Raw genomic sequence first — 17,367 nt, forward strand, 5'->3', positions numbered from 1 at the left:
ATTGTTTTAAATAATAAAGGAAAATAACAGAGGTGGGGTATTCTGCCTTAGTGCAGAAAATGGGAGCCCAGAATCAACTGGAGAAGCGCCATGAGGAGCCCCTCTACACACCTGCCTCCCTGGCAAATGTATTCTCTGGTGAAGGTGTACCTATCAGGCTTGATTAGGACAACGATGTAGGTTATTTAACCCCTTCCCCATGATTCTACATTCCCCAAGTAAGCCACCAACTTCACATGGGCTCTCTATGTAGACATCGCTTCAGGAAAGAAAATGTGCTATTCAACTAACACTAGTACTTCATCTACTTGGCATTATAATTGTCTATGTCAGTGGTTGGCACACTCATTAGTTAACAGAGCCAAATATCAACAGTACAACGATTGAAATTTCTTTTGAGAGCCAAATTTTTTAAACTTAAACTTCTTCTAATGCCACTTCTTCAAAATAGACTCACCCAGGCCATGGTATTTTGTGGAAGAGCCACACTCAAGGGGCCAAAGAGCCGCATGTGGCTCGCGAGCCGCAGTTTGCCGACCACAGGTCTATGTAAATCAGCGATCCTTAATGCGGCTGCATATTAGAATCACTGGGGTAATTTGAACAAGTATAGATATTAGCACCATTTCAGACCAATTAAATCATGATTCCATGGAATTGGGTCTAAGATCTGAAATTCTTTTTTTTCTTTTTCTTTTTTAGAAACTGTTTATTTTCTGTCAACCTTACTTCCATTCTGTTTAAAAGTTTGTGGAAGCCGAAACCGGTTTGGCTCAGTGGACAGAGCGTCAGCCTGCGGACTGAAGGGTCCCGGGTTCGATTCCGGTCAAGGGCATGTACCTGGGTTGCGGGCACGTCCCCAGTGGGGAGTGTGCAGGAGGCAGCTGATCGATGTTTCTCTCTCATCGATGTTTCTAACTCTCTATCCCTTCTCCCTTCCTCTCTGTAAAAAATCAATAAAATATATTTAAAAAAAAAAAGTTTGTGGAATAACAGTTTAAGACCACTAGTTGGTTGTTCCTACCCATTCAGTGGCCTGAGCAGTGGGGGCTGTAGAACAGTCTTCAGTGGCAGGCTGAGCGCTCCAGCCTTCGGTAGGGAACTGCTGAGTGGGCACAGAGGGGGCACCTACACGTCTTCAGACCAGCCTGCGACCTCAGGCAGAGCAGCAGTGAACTGGGGAGCTGGAGCAGTCCATCCACCCTAAAACTCTTCTTTGGTCACACAGCCTTTTCAACAGCAGCCTGCACTTCCTTTCCAATCTCTTCTGTATCTCTGTAGACATAGAGATCAGGCATGATCTCCCATGGATTTTTGTGGGAGATGGTGCCACACACGCACAGAACTTCCAGGCCTGCATCCACTGCATCAGACCCACTGAGTGAGCCTCCTTGCTGTTGCCTGGGATGGTAATGTCCACAGCGTGCGGAGGAGAGTCTGTGTGACACAGAGAGGTGGTAGGCAGCTTAACATAAGAAGCCCCTGTGAGAGGCTGGTGGTCAGCTCTGGGATCAGAAGTCTTGACTCCCAGCAGGCTGCCTGGATCTGGTTAGTGATGGTTCCAGGAGTGAAGCGGCCAGCAGCAGTTGTGGCTCCGGTGGCAGCAGCAGCTTCAGCACAGCTCACTGGCCAGTATTCTTGGAGGATGTGACACTGACATCAGTGGGGTCCCCAATAGCAACAATGGCAGAGCTGGCAGCAGATGCTTCTCCCAGGTTCCCTTCAGATTTCTAATGTAGCTGCCATCACTCTCCCTTTTGTAGGTGTACTGTTTCACCTGCAAGTCAAGGTTGGTGCCCCATAAGTGGGTTTCTGCTTACAAGGACTTTGAGGGCATCCTCCTCCTTCATTTGCAGGACATCAAGGGCTCCAGTCATTGTGAAGGTTTCCCTTTAAGTTACATGGGAACCAAGAACAATGCCGGATGGCCCCCTCAGGATAGTACGGAGAAAAGCTAAACCCTGAAGTTCTGTAAGTGATTCTCGTGGCACTCAGAGTTAAGAAACAGAACCATAATTAAACTGGCAATTTGGCTTATTCATCAGCCTCTTGTCTCTTTGGTTGTTGCGTGTCATCTTTTCATGATCAGATTCTAGGTAAATTGGCAAAGTTGAGGTTTTGGATTTGCAAACTTGAGGTCCAGTCCCTAGACATTTTGTTCTCATATAAGTATGGTTTATTGAACCAGTAGCCTTGGCTGGGTGCTTTTTACAAATTCAGATTCTTAGGGCAGTCCTAAGATCTACTGCATCGAAATCTATATTTTAACAAGATATTTGGTTGATTATTTCCCCATTAAAGTTTGAGAAGCACTGTGCTTTAATGTTTCTGGAAGGACAATTCTTATACCTGTATATCTGAATGATGCTACAAATGTTCATTACTGGACCTCCCTCAGATTGCACATAATAACCATGCAGCTAGGAAGCTTTCCACTGTGACGACTTTGTCATTTCTGCCTCTTTCAGCATTGATAAGTATTTCAAATACTCCTGAGACCCACAGATAATTGAACATGAAATGTTTACAAAATATGAACTATTTTAAAATTAGTCTCTAGTCCCAAAATATTAGAAGAGTGGTAGTGCTCTCATTTATGAATCTATGTTGTTATTCCACTGAGAAACCAGCATGGCGATAAAAAGTTACTAAAAAAAAAACCAAAAAAATATTTTTAAAATATATTTTACATAAAAAACTGTCATTTAATTACAGATATTCATGCAGCTGGTAGAGGCTCTATTTAGAACAAAATAAGCCACATAGCATTCATATGGAATTGGTCATTGCACCACAGCATTCTGAATAATGTATGAGGCATCCAGCAAAGATTAATTTGAATGAAAGAATATTCTGAATAACTTTCAGTTTTTAATTCACATCAAAATTGAAAACAATATTACTGCTAAATCATTCATTCATTTTTGTTTACACTCTGAAGGTTGCATGGCTGGGAGTCTCTCCCAGGAAAAAGATGAAGTGCTTTAGAAATTAAATTACCCAGTGCACGTTCATTTTTCTTTCTTCTTTGGTAAATAACAAGTCCATACATTCTTATGCCTTTGGAGCAAGGGAATAAAAAGTCCTTCCATTATTTAAGGAAGAAGTTGAAGGTGGAAAACACCTAGTCATCAACATGAGTCCATGATCCTGACCCGTGAAGTGCTTCAGAAAGAAAGAGCTACAATTAAAGAATGATTTGAAAATAAGCTTTGCAGATATGATTCCCCTGAACACAATTGCAGGGTAGCGGAATAACTGTGTAGGATGCTATGCCATGACCTTTCTCCAGTAGAGTTCCCACCTTCAAATCATATCTTTAATGTTTTTTCTTTGTTTTAATGGATTATGAGATGCAGATATGAGGAGGGTTCATTGCCATTCTTTGCTAGAAGTGTCAAAAAAGAAAAGGATGATTCTCTCGTCCTTATACACTGGCAACCCCCTTTGTTTGTGTAGGATGAAAGCATCTGACTGAATATTTTGATCTGAATTCAGGAAGCAAAGGCAAGGCAGCTGATATTCTTCCTGAGTAGTTCTGCTGCTGAATGTGTTTTCTTGCCAGATTTTCAATGTATCTTTCCAGTAAAAGTTAAGGAAAGTGAGACAGAAGTCATAAATAGCAAAATATCCCACTTCAACCATTTACAAGTGAATTAATTTAGAGAACTGGATATCAGAATCATAATTCTCCCAATTATTATTTTGTAAATAATATAAGACACCTTACAGTTTTAAAAAAATGCACCTGCTTTTTAATAATCAAATAGCTAAATCCAATAATCTGAGTCATTAAAACCAGAAGGGCATTTGACTATTCTTGTTCTTTCCAAACCCACTGAAATGTTAAAATGAAAATAAAAGTAAGAATTAATACAGTATTGTAATGATGGTTAACAGTAAAGGGTGCCCTCATTGCAAATCTTGAAGAATTTCTGAAATGATATAAGATTAGTGGAAAACCATGGGAAATGTAAGGACTCACAATATTATAAAAACAGACTGCCAGAAGGTAACTTTTTCAGAGACTCTGTTACCGAACACAACATGTGAGGCAGCAAAGACTGGGAGCAAGGCTGAAGGTGGGCAGTCAGTTGGCTCATTAATAAAAAGGCTGTACAAACTTGTTTAATTCCCCTGTTACGTAGTTTGATCCAATTAAAGATGAAAGAACAATTCTCTGAAGTAGACAATCTGCCACCAGAGATTCATTCTGTGGGTGACAGGATCAAAGCCAAAAATGGAATCATGGTGTAAACAACCTCTGGATCTCTTCACAAACCTTGAAATTCAACTACTCATGTCATGTAATACTAGAGCCCGTTTGATCAAACATATTCCCAGTCTAACCCAGGACAGCCAGGGATCCTATAATCAGATTCTAGATTGATTGTCCTCAAGGGCCATTAGAGATAAACAGTCTAGTAACTAGTACAGATCAATGTAGACTCTTTCGTTTATAATATCAATAACCAATTGTTTTTAATGCTAAAAAAATAACCATGATCATTATTTTTAAAAGCTCAATAAGAATGTTGACTAAAATAATGGTTATGGCTGGAGGAAAAAAAAATAGAGGACAAAAAGCAAAACAAGAAGATCAAGGCAGGGATCTGAAAAGCTGAAACAAGAAATTCTCTCAGAACACAATGCAAAGGGAAAAAAAGAAAATTATGAAAAATAGCTATGAGATATGGAGGATCAATTTAAGAGATTTATAGCAGGCAAAATGGTCATTTCAGAGGGAGATAACAGAGCTAGTAAAGAGTAAGAAATAATAAGAAATAAAGGCTAATACCCCCCCAAAAGAAAACACCTGGATAAAACTAAACTAAATTAACAATCAAATAAAGAAAGAAAAATCATAAAACCCTAGAGAGACAAAAAGTTATTTTCATAGGTAAAAAAATCATACTTAAATCAGACTTTTAACCTAAAACATGAAATTTTAGGAAAAATATAATATTTATGACACAAAGAGAAGAAGTGCAAAGGTCAACTCTTGTACCTTTAAATCAGTGTTTTGAATTCATATTCATAATGTGTTTAAAATGTTATTATTATAGACCTTTAAGTTTTCTTTTCTTGCTGATGCCTGAGAAAATAACAAAATAAAACAAACATCCAAGATACAGGAATACTCAAGATAAAAGAAAAATAAGCCATGAGCTCAGGAAAGTGTGTATTTAACTCCAAATAACTGGTTATATTATAGCTGTGAAGTAGGTATACTGATTTTATAACAAAGATTCATGAAAGAGTCATACTGGGAAAACATAGTATATTATATTGGAACCACAATTGTAAACAGTTATAAAATCTGAAAGATAAATAGGGAGAAGGAGGAATAGGTAAGTTTCTCATTGGCAGGGGAGGTTGTAGATATTGATTAGATGTTTACATTGATAGCAAAATGTATGCTTAAACATATTGTTTTTAAAAAATGGCAGGCCCCAAATAGTTTCATTTGCCTCAGCAATAGCAAACCAAGACTTAACTGAAACTTCAATCTCTCCCAGAAATGTGATTTTTAAAACAGTCTACCTGAAATTTACTAATCAGCAATAATGAGGTAATCTGTATGATAAAACCTTTGCACCCCTCCCCAACAAAACAAATGGTAGGACCTGAAACAATCTTTCCTTTATTTTTTTTTTTTACTAGTAACTTCCTTGCTCAAACTACCTTCTACCCATAAAACTTTACTGTTTTGTACAATTCCTGGGAGTATGTCTCTACTCCCTCAATGGAATGTTGCCCAATTCATTACTCACTTAATAAAGCCAATTTGATTTACCAGGCTAAATTTTTTGTCTTTAACAATAGCTATTAAAAACTTATAATAATTTTTACTATAGAAATAGAATAAGGTAGTAGAAATAGGACTAAAAACATATCTTTAATTCTAAATATTAATTCATAAATTGGGAAAGTATAAACACATATACCCAAATCCAACAACTGAATACAAAATAACAGATAACACATACATTTGAAAATTTTTAAAAATTAAAGTAACACATAGAAAAATATTAGAAAGAAAGCAGAGTTGATAATATTCAAAGGAAAATTAGTATCCAAGTATTAAAGTGGTCTAAAACGATATAGTAACTACAACCTTTTATGCATTAAACAGCTTTAAAGTATAGAAAGGAAAACCTGTTAGTATAGATAAAAACTGACAAAAGAATGATCCCATTGAATTTAACACTATCTCAGCTATCAGAATATAGCAAAAACCTATTTAGGATGCAAAAGACTTGAAGAACAAAATGAATACGAACTATAAACATATAAAATGGGGCAAAATAAGGCAATTTTTTTTTTTCATGAATGCCTCTGACAACTCACTCTGTGGGGTTAGATCTTTCCTTGCCCTTGGATGAAATTTCAGGCAGATCCCATCTTTCATTTGCTCACTTTTAGATGATACTAAGTTCTTCTGTGTGTTGCATACATGGAAACATGTCAAGGGGAAACGGGGACACAGCTACTTCTTCTCTACTGCCCTCATCTGAAGCTACTGTCTCTCTCTACCGATTCACTGGACTGCCAATGCTTTTGAAGTTTGAAAGGTGATGGGGAGAAGTAAGGAGCAGAGAGTAACTTCCTAAACAGAAAGAGTTGTAAACTGGGGTCAATATTCTTTAAGCTTGCTCTATGTTAAATGCTGACTTTCACTCCACAGTGCGCTTTGTAGGCTCTATGAAACATACTCACTGTTTTGAATCTCATTGAAATTATATGATGCACTTTCCATAGCTGGCTGCTTATGATAACACCGGCTCCCTCCCCCAACCCCCATCCCCTCCCCCCCCCCCCCCCCCCCCCACACACACACACACTACAGATTTTGGTTCCCAACAGTCTAATCCCATCCAGGAAGTTCTTTTTTGGAATCCCACCAAATCTCCAGGATGCACTCTTAGGAATACTCCCAATAAGACAACCCTGGGCAACTCTGTCTGTGAATATATCCACAGGAAATATGCCTTTAATTAATCTGTGAGAAAGCAGTTATTCTCCAAATCACAGGTTTCTCTACTGGGCAGCCACAAGTGACTTCCAATTCCTGCCCTTTGATTCTTTCAGGCTACTGGGGCACTAATTCACAACCTCCTGAGAAAATACCCGGCTTTCTGACTTTTGAAATCTTCCTCAATCTACTTGAGGTTAGAGGAGGAGCACCTCCCTACCCTCCGCATATTGTACTGAGGATTTGCCACAGCGTTCTAAAAACGTTTACAAATAAATTTCCTCTACGAACCCCAATTCCCTTTCATCCTTTCTATCCCTTTTTATAGAGGTGGTCAATTAGCTAGAAGTTGAAAACCTCCTTTGAAAGGCACGTAGGTGGTTTAAGACCTTACTTTACAACACAGGAAAATTTATTTTCTACTGTCATTTTGGTCTCATGAGAAAATCGGACTAACATCCCATTTACTATCCTGTTGCACAGCAAGTTGGCATTGGGGGCAACAGGTTTACCCCTGCAGACTATAGTTTTCCAGTGTCTATTATAGATCACACATCAGCAATGAAGATGTGAATTTATCCAGCTCAGGTCATGGATAGTTTCCCAGGAGAGTCCAAGCAACCTGGGACTCGATGGTGACATAAAATACTCTTAAGAAGAAATGACTGAGCATTTGGGGATTTAGCTGTGGCTAATAAATATGTGACACTGGGAAAACCTCCATTGCCTTCACCACTTCAGGTGATAAAGAGGAAGAGCAAAAGCTATTTGAACAGACAGTCCACTTCCAAACCTTAAAATATTCTTAAATAAGGTATGGTTCTCCCATTTCAAAGTCAGAGGATGCAATTGGCTTCACTCCATGAATATCTCCCTAATTTTGAGCATTTCATGATGATTTTGGATATCTGAATTTTAAAACAAATCTAGACAGTGATCCCCCCAAATTATAGAAGTTATCATATTCAGATGGAAAACTTGTGACTGCTGCTTCTAGCCGAATGCTCTTGCCTACATTGGCAGCTTAACTTGAAGACAATTCAAACAGAAGTATTGGAATTAGTGTTCATAGATCTTTGTTTTTAACTATTCAATATACCTGCAGCAGCAGAACTCTACACCTTTTAGGCCCAATTTATCCCACACAAGATCTGAGGGCACAAATGGATGCTCGCTTTTACTGTATGAGTGTCTGACTCAATTAGGGGAGGATTTTTCAGAACCCCTTGATATGAAAAGTGCTCCCTCTAGTGGGAGTTCAGAAATCCAGAAACTCCCATCCCTTAATAAGAGAGACCCTCAAGAAGAGAGATTTAATGAAAATCTATTAAATATCTTCGAGATACAAAAAGGCGCAGATAGAATGCTCCTCCATAATACCTCCAGAACTATGCTACCATTTATTTCTGTATAATGTGAGTGATACAAATTATAATCCAAAAACCAGTATGCAGCTAACCTCAGGGACAAATTTCAAGAACAATACCTCTCAGTATTAATGTAGAAGTTAGGCTACTTAACCAATAGCGCCAAACTAAAGTAAATGCTCCTGAACTGGGAACCACAGGGTAAAAGCAAAATGGATAACTATTGGCGGCCCACACTACATCTCACATTAGAGTGGTACAAGTTTATACCTGTATGAAAAGTGAGAGATCTGAAAGGATCACATTCATTAACCAAATAGTGAGTAAATGGCCCACTGTTGTAGGACCTGGTTTTGCAATGTAGTTTATATTCCAGTGGAGGGACACAGATAATAAGCAAATACGTTAAACAAATAATAAACATAAAAAAGAAATGTGCAATATTCTGAGTGGAGATTAAAAGCAATGAAGAACATTAAATCAGGGTCAGAGAATGGATAGATATTGTTTTTACATGGCTGGTCAAAGGATCCCTGAATAAGGACATATATTGGTAAAGATCTAAAAGATAGAGCAAGCCATACACATCTGGGGAAGAGAATAGCAGAGAGGGGGCAGTACATGCAAAACACCTGAGGTGAGACTATAACTGGCAGGCGGAAGGAAGACAGAGGAGGCCAGTGTGAGTGGAGCAGTTAGCAAAAGGAGAAAAGTAGTAGGAAAGGTCAAAGGGGTCATCGAGGGCCAGGTGGTATAAGCCATACTAGGCTTGGGTAAGCACTTTGAGTTTTATTTTGAGTGAGATGAAGGTTTTGAGCAGAGAAGTGTCAAATCATGACTCATTTTCAAAAAAGATTATTATTACCATGTAGAATACAGGGGTCAAGTGCTGGGCAGTCCTCAAGATGGGACACAGTGGTGACTGGGATTAAGGTGTGTGTGTGCGCGCGTACGTGCGTGCATGCGTGTGTGTGTGTGTGCGCGCCCACAAGTGCACATGGAGGCTAGAGATGGAGAAAGAGAGCAGACAGAGAAGCAGAATGATTTATATCAATCAGAGACTACATATTCTTTTAAAGAAACTATACAACATTTATAAAAATGAATAATTTACTAGGATACCAATTAAAAATCAGTTTTAAAAAGTAAAATAAGAACAGGCAACATTCTTCAATAACAGCAAAACCAAATTCAATATTAACAGTGATAAACTAGACACCAAATGTTACCCACTCGAAATACTTTAAAATCCTCTGTATAACTTTAGCTTATTACCTGACAATCCATTTTAAACTGAGATCTATGTGGTCACTCCTCTTGTTTGCCTAGGCGTAGAGTAAGACTGCAAAACTAGGAGGCTTACATTTCTCAGATCTGTCTCCAAACAATTTTTTTCCATGAATTCAGGACTTAAGATTTTTCTACACATCCTATCTCCCAGTATTTTTAAAAGTATACATCTCTCTCCTTTTTTTTTTTCAGTCAGTATATGTTCATAAAGTGTCCATCTCTTGGTAAAGCCTTTCCTGCCTTCTTCCTATTTCACATGTTAGTCCAATTCAGAGTTTTCCCGTGCACACCAAGGGTGGAGCTCAATTGGAGGCCCCTCCACAGTGATCACAGACTCCGGCTGCTCTCCAATGTGAATCTGCTCATGTTTTTTAAAAGTTAAATGATCAATAAAGGCCTTTCATCAATAATTAGTCAGGGAGGGTCCTCTGAAGTGAATAAAGGTGAGCTCTCTGGCTGACATCTTCCCCACATTTATCATATTTATGGAGCTCCCCCCTGTGTGTGTTCTCTGGTGTCTATGTAAATGCACTCTGGATAAAGTTCATCCGCGTTCATTCACAGGGCTTCTTGCCAGTGCAAGGTTTCTGAGGTTGTCTAAGGACAGAGTATGCACTGAAAGTGTTCCCACATCGAGACTCAGAATGGTTTTTCTCCAGTCTAAATGCTCTATGTAGCTTGAGGGAGAAATGCTTACTGCAGCCTCTACCACCTGATTACACACATAGGCCCTCTCCCCTATGTGAGTTTTACTAGGAGAAGGACTTGTCCTGGGGAAGACCATGTAATTCATGCTGGAGAAGCAACTCAGTGAAGTAAACATTGAAAATCCATTAGTCATAGAGTAAGACTTATAAAACATGTGAGGATTCACACATTATAAAACTCTCTCAGTGTCAGAGGAGTGCAGTTGGAATCACATCAGAAGAGTCACACTGGGAAGAAACTCAATGAAGAACCCTTAAGCACCCTAATGAGCAAAAAATTCAGACTTTTGCTGAATGGCCTAGTATTGGAAAAATGTAGGATAAAGATGTGGAAATGTTGAGTCTAGAATCTGTTAACAAGTAAGAAATAACCATATAAATCCTCTTCAATATATTTGTACTTGTGATTAATATTAAGCTAGAGTTGTTAAACTTTTAAAAAGTGTATCTCTCTTAAAATTTGCTTTTAGTTTCTTAAACTTCGCTTTTCTAATTATCTACTTTATGTATGCAGAAGAAATGTGTCAACTATCCACTACAAAAGAAAAAAATCAGTTTAACATGATTTTATTGAAATCATCTAGGATTATAGACACATACATCATATATCTTTGCTTTGAAGAACCAGTCATATTTTCATTTTACTTCATAAAGTGACTTTTAATTTTAAGACTTAATCCTATTTTTACTGACAGTTCTATATCAGTTTCAATTTGAGATTCTTTCTTTTCATAGATTCAGTTGTTTCCTTGCATTTCAGGAAAGATACATGGGTGATACACTTTTTAATCTCACATACAAATAAATGACTAGTTCACTAAATTTAACATTTTTTAATCACAGTATTTTCTTTCAAACTCTGTAGAATGGAGAATAACTATTTCCTCAACAAATAAAATTGTAAGAAAAAAAGAATAAGGGGGGCATGTATAGATTAAGTTAAATTTTAGGTACGGAATCAGCCAAACAATTTGTGAATGTATTTGGGATCCTGATTTTAATAAACCAAAAGTAAATATATAAAATTGGGAAAGATTCATACACTGATTGGTTATTGATTTTTTTTTAGGCATGATAATGGTTTGTTGCTATGCAGTTTGTTTTTTTAGAGAGATAGATTGACTACTTATGAAAGAAGTGATGTCTTGGAATTGCTTCTAAGAGTGTGGTGCAAGAGGAGTGAATAGAGATATAGATGAAACCAGGTTGGAGTGAATTAAATGCTGAGCTGGGGAGTGGGTACATAAGCGTTTATTATATGAGTTTCCATATTTTTGTACATATTTGAAAATTTCCATAAAAGAACAGGGGAAAAAGCCATTGTTTATTCTTTTCTACAATTGCGGCAGAGAGACCTAAGAATCCAGTTGCTTTGGCAAGAAAAGGGTTATTTATTCACTATTTCCTGCTAGAATGCTTGTTGCATTCTGTTTCAGATTAATTTTAAAGTTAATTCCATAAACTTTGTTAAGCATCAAATTATAGGTATAGCTATGAAATGTTTTCACCTATTATGTTTTAATATCATTTTAATATGTTCTGATTTCTTCAGCAATTCTATGTTGTTTTTCCACATCACAAATCTTTTTCTGCTCAATTAAATTTTTGTTGTTATCTGCATTCTGAGATCTACAACACTCATTCAATTTTCTGTTGAATGGTTTGTACTCTTAACTGGTTTTAAAGCATTTTAAAATCTTCCATAACTTCATAACCTTCCTTTCTTACATTACTGATATCTTTTCAAACTTCTGTTTGCCTCTCAGACAGCTCCATTTTAATAATCTCTTTTTTTTACCTTCATCTCTTGCCTTATATAGTCTATGTTTCCTTCCTTTGTCAAAAGAACAAAGCAAATAGGATCTGAAATTTCTTGCTGCATATGAAAAATCTTTTTTTTAAGAATAATGTATTTGGATGATTATACCAGTTTTATTCATAATTGCCCAAACTGGAAGCAACTAAGAATATCCTGCAGTAGGTAAATGAATAAATTGTGGTAGATCCAGACAATGGAATATTACTCAGCATTAAAAATAAATGAGCTATCAACTATGGAAATAGATGGAATAAATTTAAATGCATATTAAATCATTAAGTGAAAAGCTATTTAGTATTTGATTCCAACTTCATGACATTCTGGAATAGGCAAAACTATGAAGGCAGTAAAAAGATCAGTGTTTGTGGGGTAGGGCTGGAGGCACAGTATGGTGAGGGATGAGTAGGTGCAACACAGAGAATTTTTAGGGTAATGGAAATACTCTGTATGATAGCATAATGACAGATACATGTCATTATCCATTTCTCCAAATCCATAGTATGTACAACATCAAGAGTGAATCATAATATAAACTATGGACTTTGGGTGATGATGTCTTAATATACGTTAATTGTGACAAATGCATCATTCTTATTCTGGGTGTTAAGTCGGGGGAGGATATATATGGGTGAGGGTGGTGGGTATACGGGAAATTTCTACTTTTGGCTCAATTTTGCTGTTCTAAAAAGTAATGTCTACTTCTTTAAAAATGTTTTTTTTCTCTGCCTCTTGAATGCTTTTATGCTCTATTTCATTATAAAATCTTTTCATAGGTCCTTCTTTTAAATTATTTTTATTTTTAAAAGATGGAAAGGCTAACTAAAGCCTGGTATTTCCTCACAAAAACAGGGCAAAGGGTTTCTCCTTAGGCTTATTTTCTTCTTGCATGCTATTAGAGAACTTCTGATGCTCAAACTGCAGGACTTGCTGCTAATGTGTTGACGTAATGTGCATGAGGAGTGGAGCCACTCAGGCTAAAAAGGACCCTACCAGGCCAAGTCCATTTCTTCATGCTTTCTCTTCTGTCTCTGCAGGAATAGGGTTGGTGACAACCAGCTTTCTTCCAGGTTCAGAAATAGTGAAATTTATTTGGACCAATATTACTAACTTTATAGTCAACACAACCTCCCACTTAGTATCAGGTCACCACTATTCCAGATCAACAGCTCCTGGAGTCCCATTCAATTTCATCTGGGAAGTCACTAGGATGTTGAGCCAACTCACTATAGTCAGTGTTACTGCAGCTTTTCTGTTCCTTTTACTTTTTTTCAGTTCCCAGCTCCAGTGCCACTACAATGTAGGGAATTTCTGCTGGTCCAAGTGACTCAACAGGGCTGTAAATGGATTTGCCTGGTCAGTCTCTCAGTTCACTCCTCCAAGCCCAGGAAGGCTTATGTCCTCCAGGATATCAATGGCATACCTCCTATGAGATAATCCTTCTATTCTGGGACAGTGATTTTTCAAGTAGATTCTTCTTTATGTATGCCCAGCTCCATTGATTCTAGCAGAAAAGATTTGAACTTGGTGGCATTTTATTCCTTAGTTCCAGTGCTGTTGCAGATTTCTCCCCATTTTTATATTTTCTAGATATTTTTTCTTTCTTTTTTTTTGTTTTTTTAATCCTTACTCAAGGATATTTTTTCCTTTTTTTTTTTTTTTTTTTTTAGGGAGAGGGGAAGGGAGGGGAAGAAACAGAGAGAGGGAAACATCAATGCGAGAGAAACACATCTATTGGTTGCCTCCTGCACGTGCCCCCACTGGGGCCAGGGATGGAACCTGCAACTACAATGCATGCCCTTGACCAGAATTGAACCACAACCCTTCAGTCCGTGGCAGACACTCTAACCACTGAGCAACTGGCTAGGGCTAGATAGTTTTCTTAGAATTGCAGAGGATACTCTCCCCCCAAAATTTTCAAGCAATCAACTTTTTCAGAGAGGTTGACCAAATTTCAGATAATAATTTTAAATCATCTAAAAGAGCAGTGGGCCTTGCCCATCTTTTCTTAATGACTTTAAACTGCTTTTGGCAAATTTGCATGCAAGCACCTTTAAATGGAACAGTACATAGAAAACTGGCAATGCTGTATTTTTATTATCTCAAAGAGAAGTCTCAATAGACACTGAACATTATGTGCAATTATTACTAATAAAATGACTTAAGAACTAATATTCTAAAAGCAAAGTATATCTCCATTTGAAGGAGATGTCCTATAACACAATATTGTCTTATAACCATAACATCTTATAGAAGGTTAGCCCACTTAGCTACTCAGAGATGCATTTTTGCAACTTAATTAGTCTTGCAGAATTCATCAAGAAGTTATATGACTTTAAAATTAAAATTCTCACAGGTCCATTAATGAAATTTTTCTATGGTAGAAGACTGGTAATACTGGTTTGAAATTTCTCCAAGTCAAAGTTATTAGAGCAATACTGATGGAAAAGAATTTGGAGGCTTTTATTTTTCCATTTGTCTAAGTGTTGTTTTCTAATGAAAATATTTGCCCCAACCATTTACTCCCTCACCTTCCTCTGTGTGGAGGTGGAATGATTATCTCTGTAACTACAAGTCTTTTTTCATTTAAACTGTAGGTAATTAATTGTGCTATCCACTCAATTGATCATCAAAGCACATGGACTTTTCCTAGGCAGCAGCATAAAGAACAGGGCAGTTTCACGCCAAAGAATTCTCTGTTGTCCAAATATTATCAACATTGCAGTTATAAGAAATAAATGGAAGGTTGCCTGAAGGATAAGGAGTTCATTAATTTTCTCCTAATATCCTAAATTTTATCCTTGCTTTAGTTAGACCATCAACAATCTAACCACTTATACTGTCTTCTCTCAGATCCTCATAGAAGTGTTTTCTGTGAATTACATTCTGGAGGTATGCCACTACTGTGCTCTGAGGAACATAGTATCCAATCTAATAAGAGGGTAATATGCAAATTGGCTGTCACTCCAGCACACAACAAGATGGCCGCCCCCATGTGGTCAAAGATGGCCACCCCCATTTGGACACAAGATGACTGCCACAAGATGGCCAGCAGGGAAGGGCAGTTGTGGGTGATCAGGCCAGCAGGGGAGGGCTGTTGGGAGGGACCAGGCCTGCAAGGGAGGGCAGTTGGGGGCAATCAGGCCTGCAGGGGAGGGCAGTTGGGGAAGACCAGGCCAGCAGGTGAGGGCAGTTGGGGGGGACCAGGCCTGTAGAGGAGGACAGTTAGGGGTGACCGGGCTGGCAGGGGAGGGCAGTTAGGAGGGACTAGGCCTGCAGGGGATGGAAGTTGGGGGAGGACCAGGCCTGCAGGGAAGGGCAGTTGGGAGCGACCAGTCCTGCAGGGGAGGGCAGTTGGGGGGACCAGTCCTGCAGGGGAGGACAGTTGCGGGGGACCAGGCCTGCAGGGGAGGGCAATTAGGAGTGACCAAGATGGCAGGGCAGTTAGGGGTGACTAGGCTGGCTGGGGAGGGCAATTAGGGGCAATCTGGCTGGCAGGGGAGCAGTTAGGCATCGATCAGGCTGGCAGGGGAGTGGTTAGGGGGCAAGCAGGCAGGCAGGCAGGCAAGCGGTTGGGAGCCAGCAGTCCTGGATTGTGATAGGGATGCCCAACTGCCCGTTTAGGCCCGATCCTGGTCCCAGATTGGAGACGGTGCAGGCTGGGCTGAGGGACACCCCCCCCCCATCCCGTGCATGAATTTTGTGCACTGGGCCTCTAGTTAACAATAACAGTGATATTATTCTCCCTAAAACTGGTTACTCCTGTAATCTTCTCTCAGTACCTCTCTGGCTTTATCCATCTTTCCATTTGCTCAGACAAAATAACTGTGGGTCCAAACTTTTCCTGATATTCTACATGTAATTCTTCATCACATTTTGTTGTCTCTAACCTCAAAAAAATAATAATAATACAGATGTTGACTAGTTTTTGCCACCTCCATTGCTACCATCAAAATGTAAGCTACTATTGCTAGTCACCTATATAAATCCAAGAGCCTCCTGACAGAAGAATCAGATGACCTTATTAAGATATAAGTCAGACTAGAGGCCCGATGCACGAAATTCATGCAAGAGTAGGCTTTCCTTCCCCCGGCTGCCGGCACCAGCTTCCCTCTGGCACCCAGAACCCGAGCTTCCCTTGCAGCCCCGACTTCATCTGGAAGGTCGTCTGGAAGGATGACTGGTCTAATTAGCATTTTACCCTTTCATTATTATAGATGATATTACTCTTCTGCTCAAATTCTCCGCCCCCACTGCACTAAGAAAGCAACAAGCGGTCTACAAGTGCCTGGGTCTGGGCCCTCATTAGCTCTCTGACCGCATCTCCTATCACTCTCCTCCTCATTCTTGTTTTAGATAGACTGGTCCATTTATCATTCCTCAAACAATCTGAACAGCCACTCTGCTCCGTCTGTCTGGCAGGCTTCCTTCAGACATATTTATGTCTTCTCTCTAATGCTTCAGGAGAGCTTACTCCCTCCCCCACACCCCCCCTCCCAGCTACCTTATTTAAAATTAATACCACCCACCCACACTTAATTTAACACTATTTATCCTCATTCCTTCCTACCCATCCCCAGCATTGATGGTCTTCTACATAATTTGATTGTCTCCTCCTAGTCTAATCCAAGCTCTCTGCAGGCAGGAATTTTGATTTGTTTTTGCTCATTGTTGCATCCCCCGCATCTGGAATGGCACCATGCATATAGCAATAAACATGTGTTGAACAATTAATTATGAAGAATAATGATAAAATTAGAAGCTAACATTAAACTGCCTTTCTGCATTGGCCAGACATTGTCTTTACAGGAATTATTTATGCTCACAATCCTAGGAAGTGGGTGCTTTTCTCTCCAAGGGAGGAAACTGAGGCCCGCCAGAGGGAAAACTTAACTGTGGTCACACCTGAGACAGTGGCACAGCCGAAACCCAAACTCTGTCTCTTTGTTTCCTAAGTCTTTTTTCATCGTAACCTTGTATATATTTGCTTTTAATGGAAACTCATATTACATTGAATGTATGGATTTAAGTAGAGGACATTGTTCACTATTGAGAGAGTTTCTCCTTTATGTGGATCCATGGAAGAAATTCTCTTAAGAACAGATAGCTATGTGTCCCTTGACACTTAGCTCAAATTTATCTTGTTGGACACTATGAAGTGTCCGAAGATTTGTGTTGCTAGGGTTCCACTCTAGGATACTCAGAGAGAAA

The 17,367-nt window shown here is 38.9% G+C and overlaps 1 protein-coding gene and 1 pseudogene across 2 annotated transcripts in view; both read right to left on the minus strand.

Annotated features, from left to right (window-relative positions):
• B3GALT1 (beta-1,3-galactosyltransferase 1) overlaps window positions 1–17,367 on the minus strand; it is a 547,925-nt gene that overhangs the window by 390,181 nt on the left and 140,377 nt on the right. The gene's annotated exons all lie outside the window — the stretch shown is intronic.
• On the minus strand, window positions 1,007–1,877 carry LOC308248220 (small ribosomal subunit protein uS2-like; annotated as a pseudogene). Its single transcript has one exon. The product of its transcript is annotated as a small ribosomal subunit protein uS2-like (transcript).

Source organism: Plecotus auritus (assembly GCF_963455305.1).
Source record: "Plecotus auritus genome assembly, chromosome: 5".
In the NCBI taxonomy this organism is placed as follows: Eukaryota; Metazoa; Chordata; class Mammalia; order Chiroptera; family Vespertilionidae; genus Plecotus; species Plecotus auritus.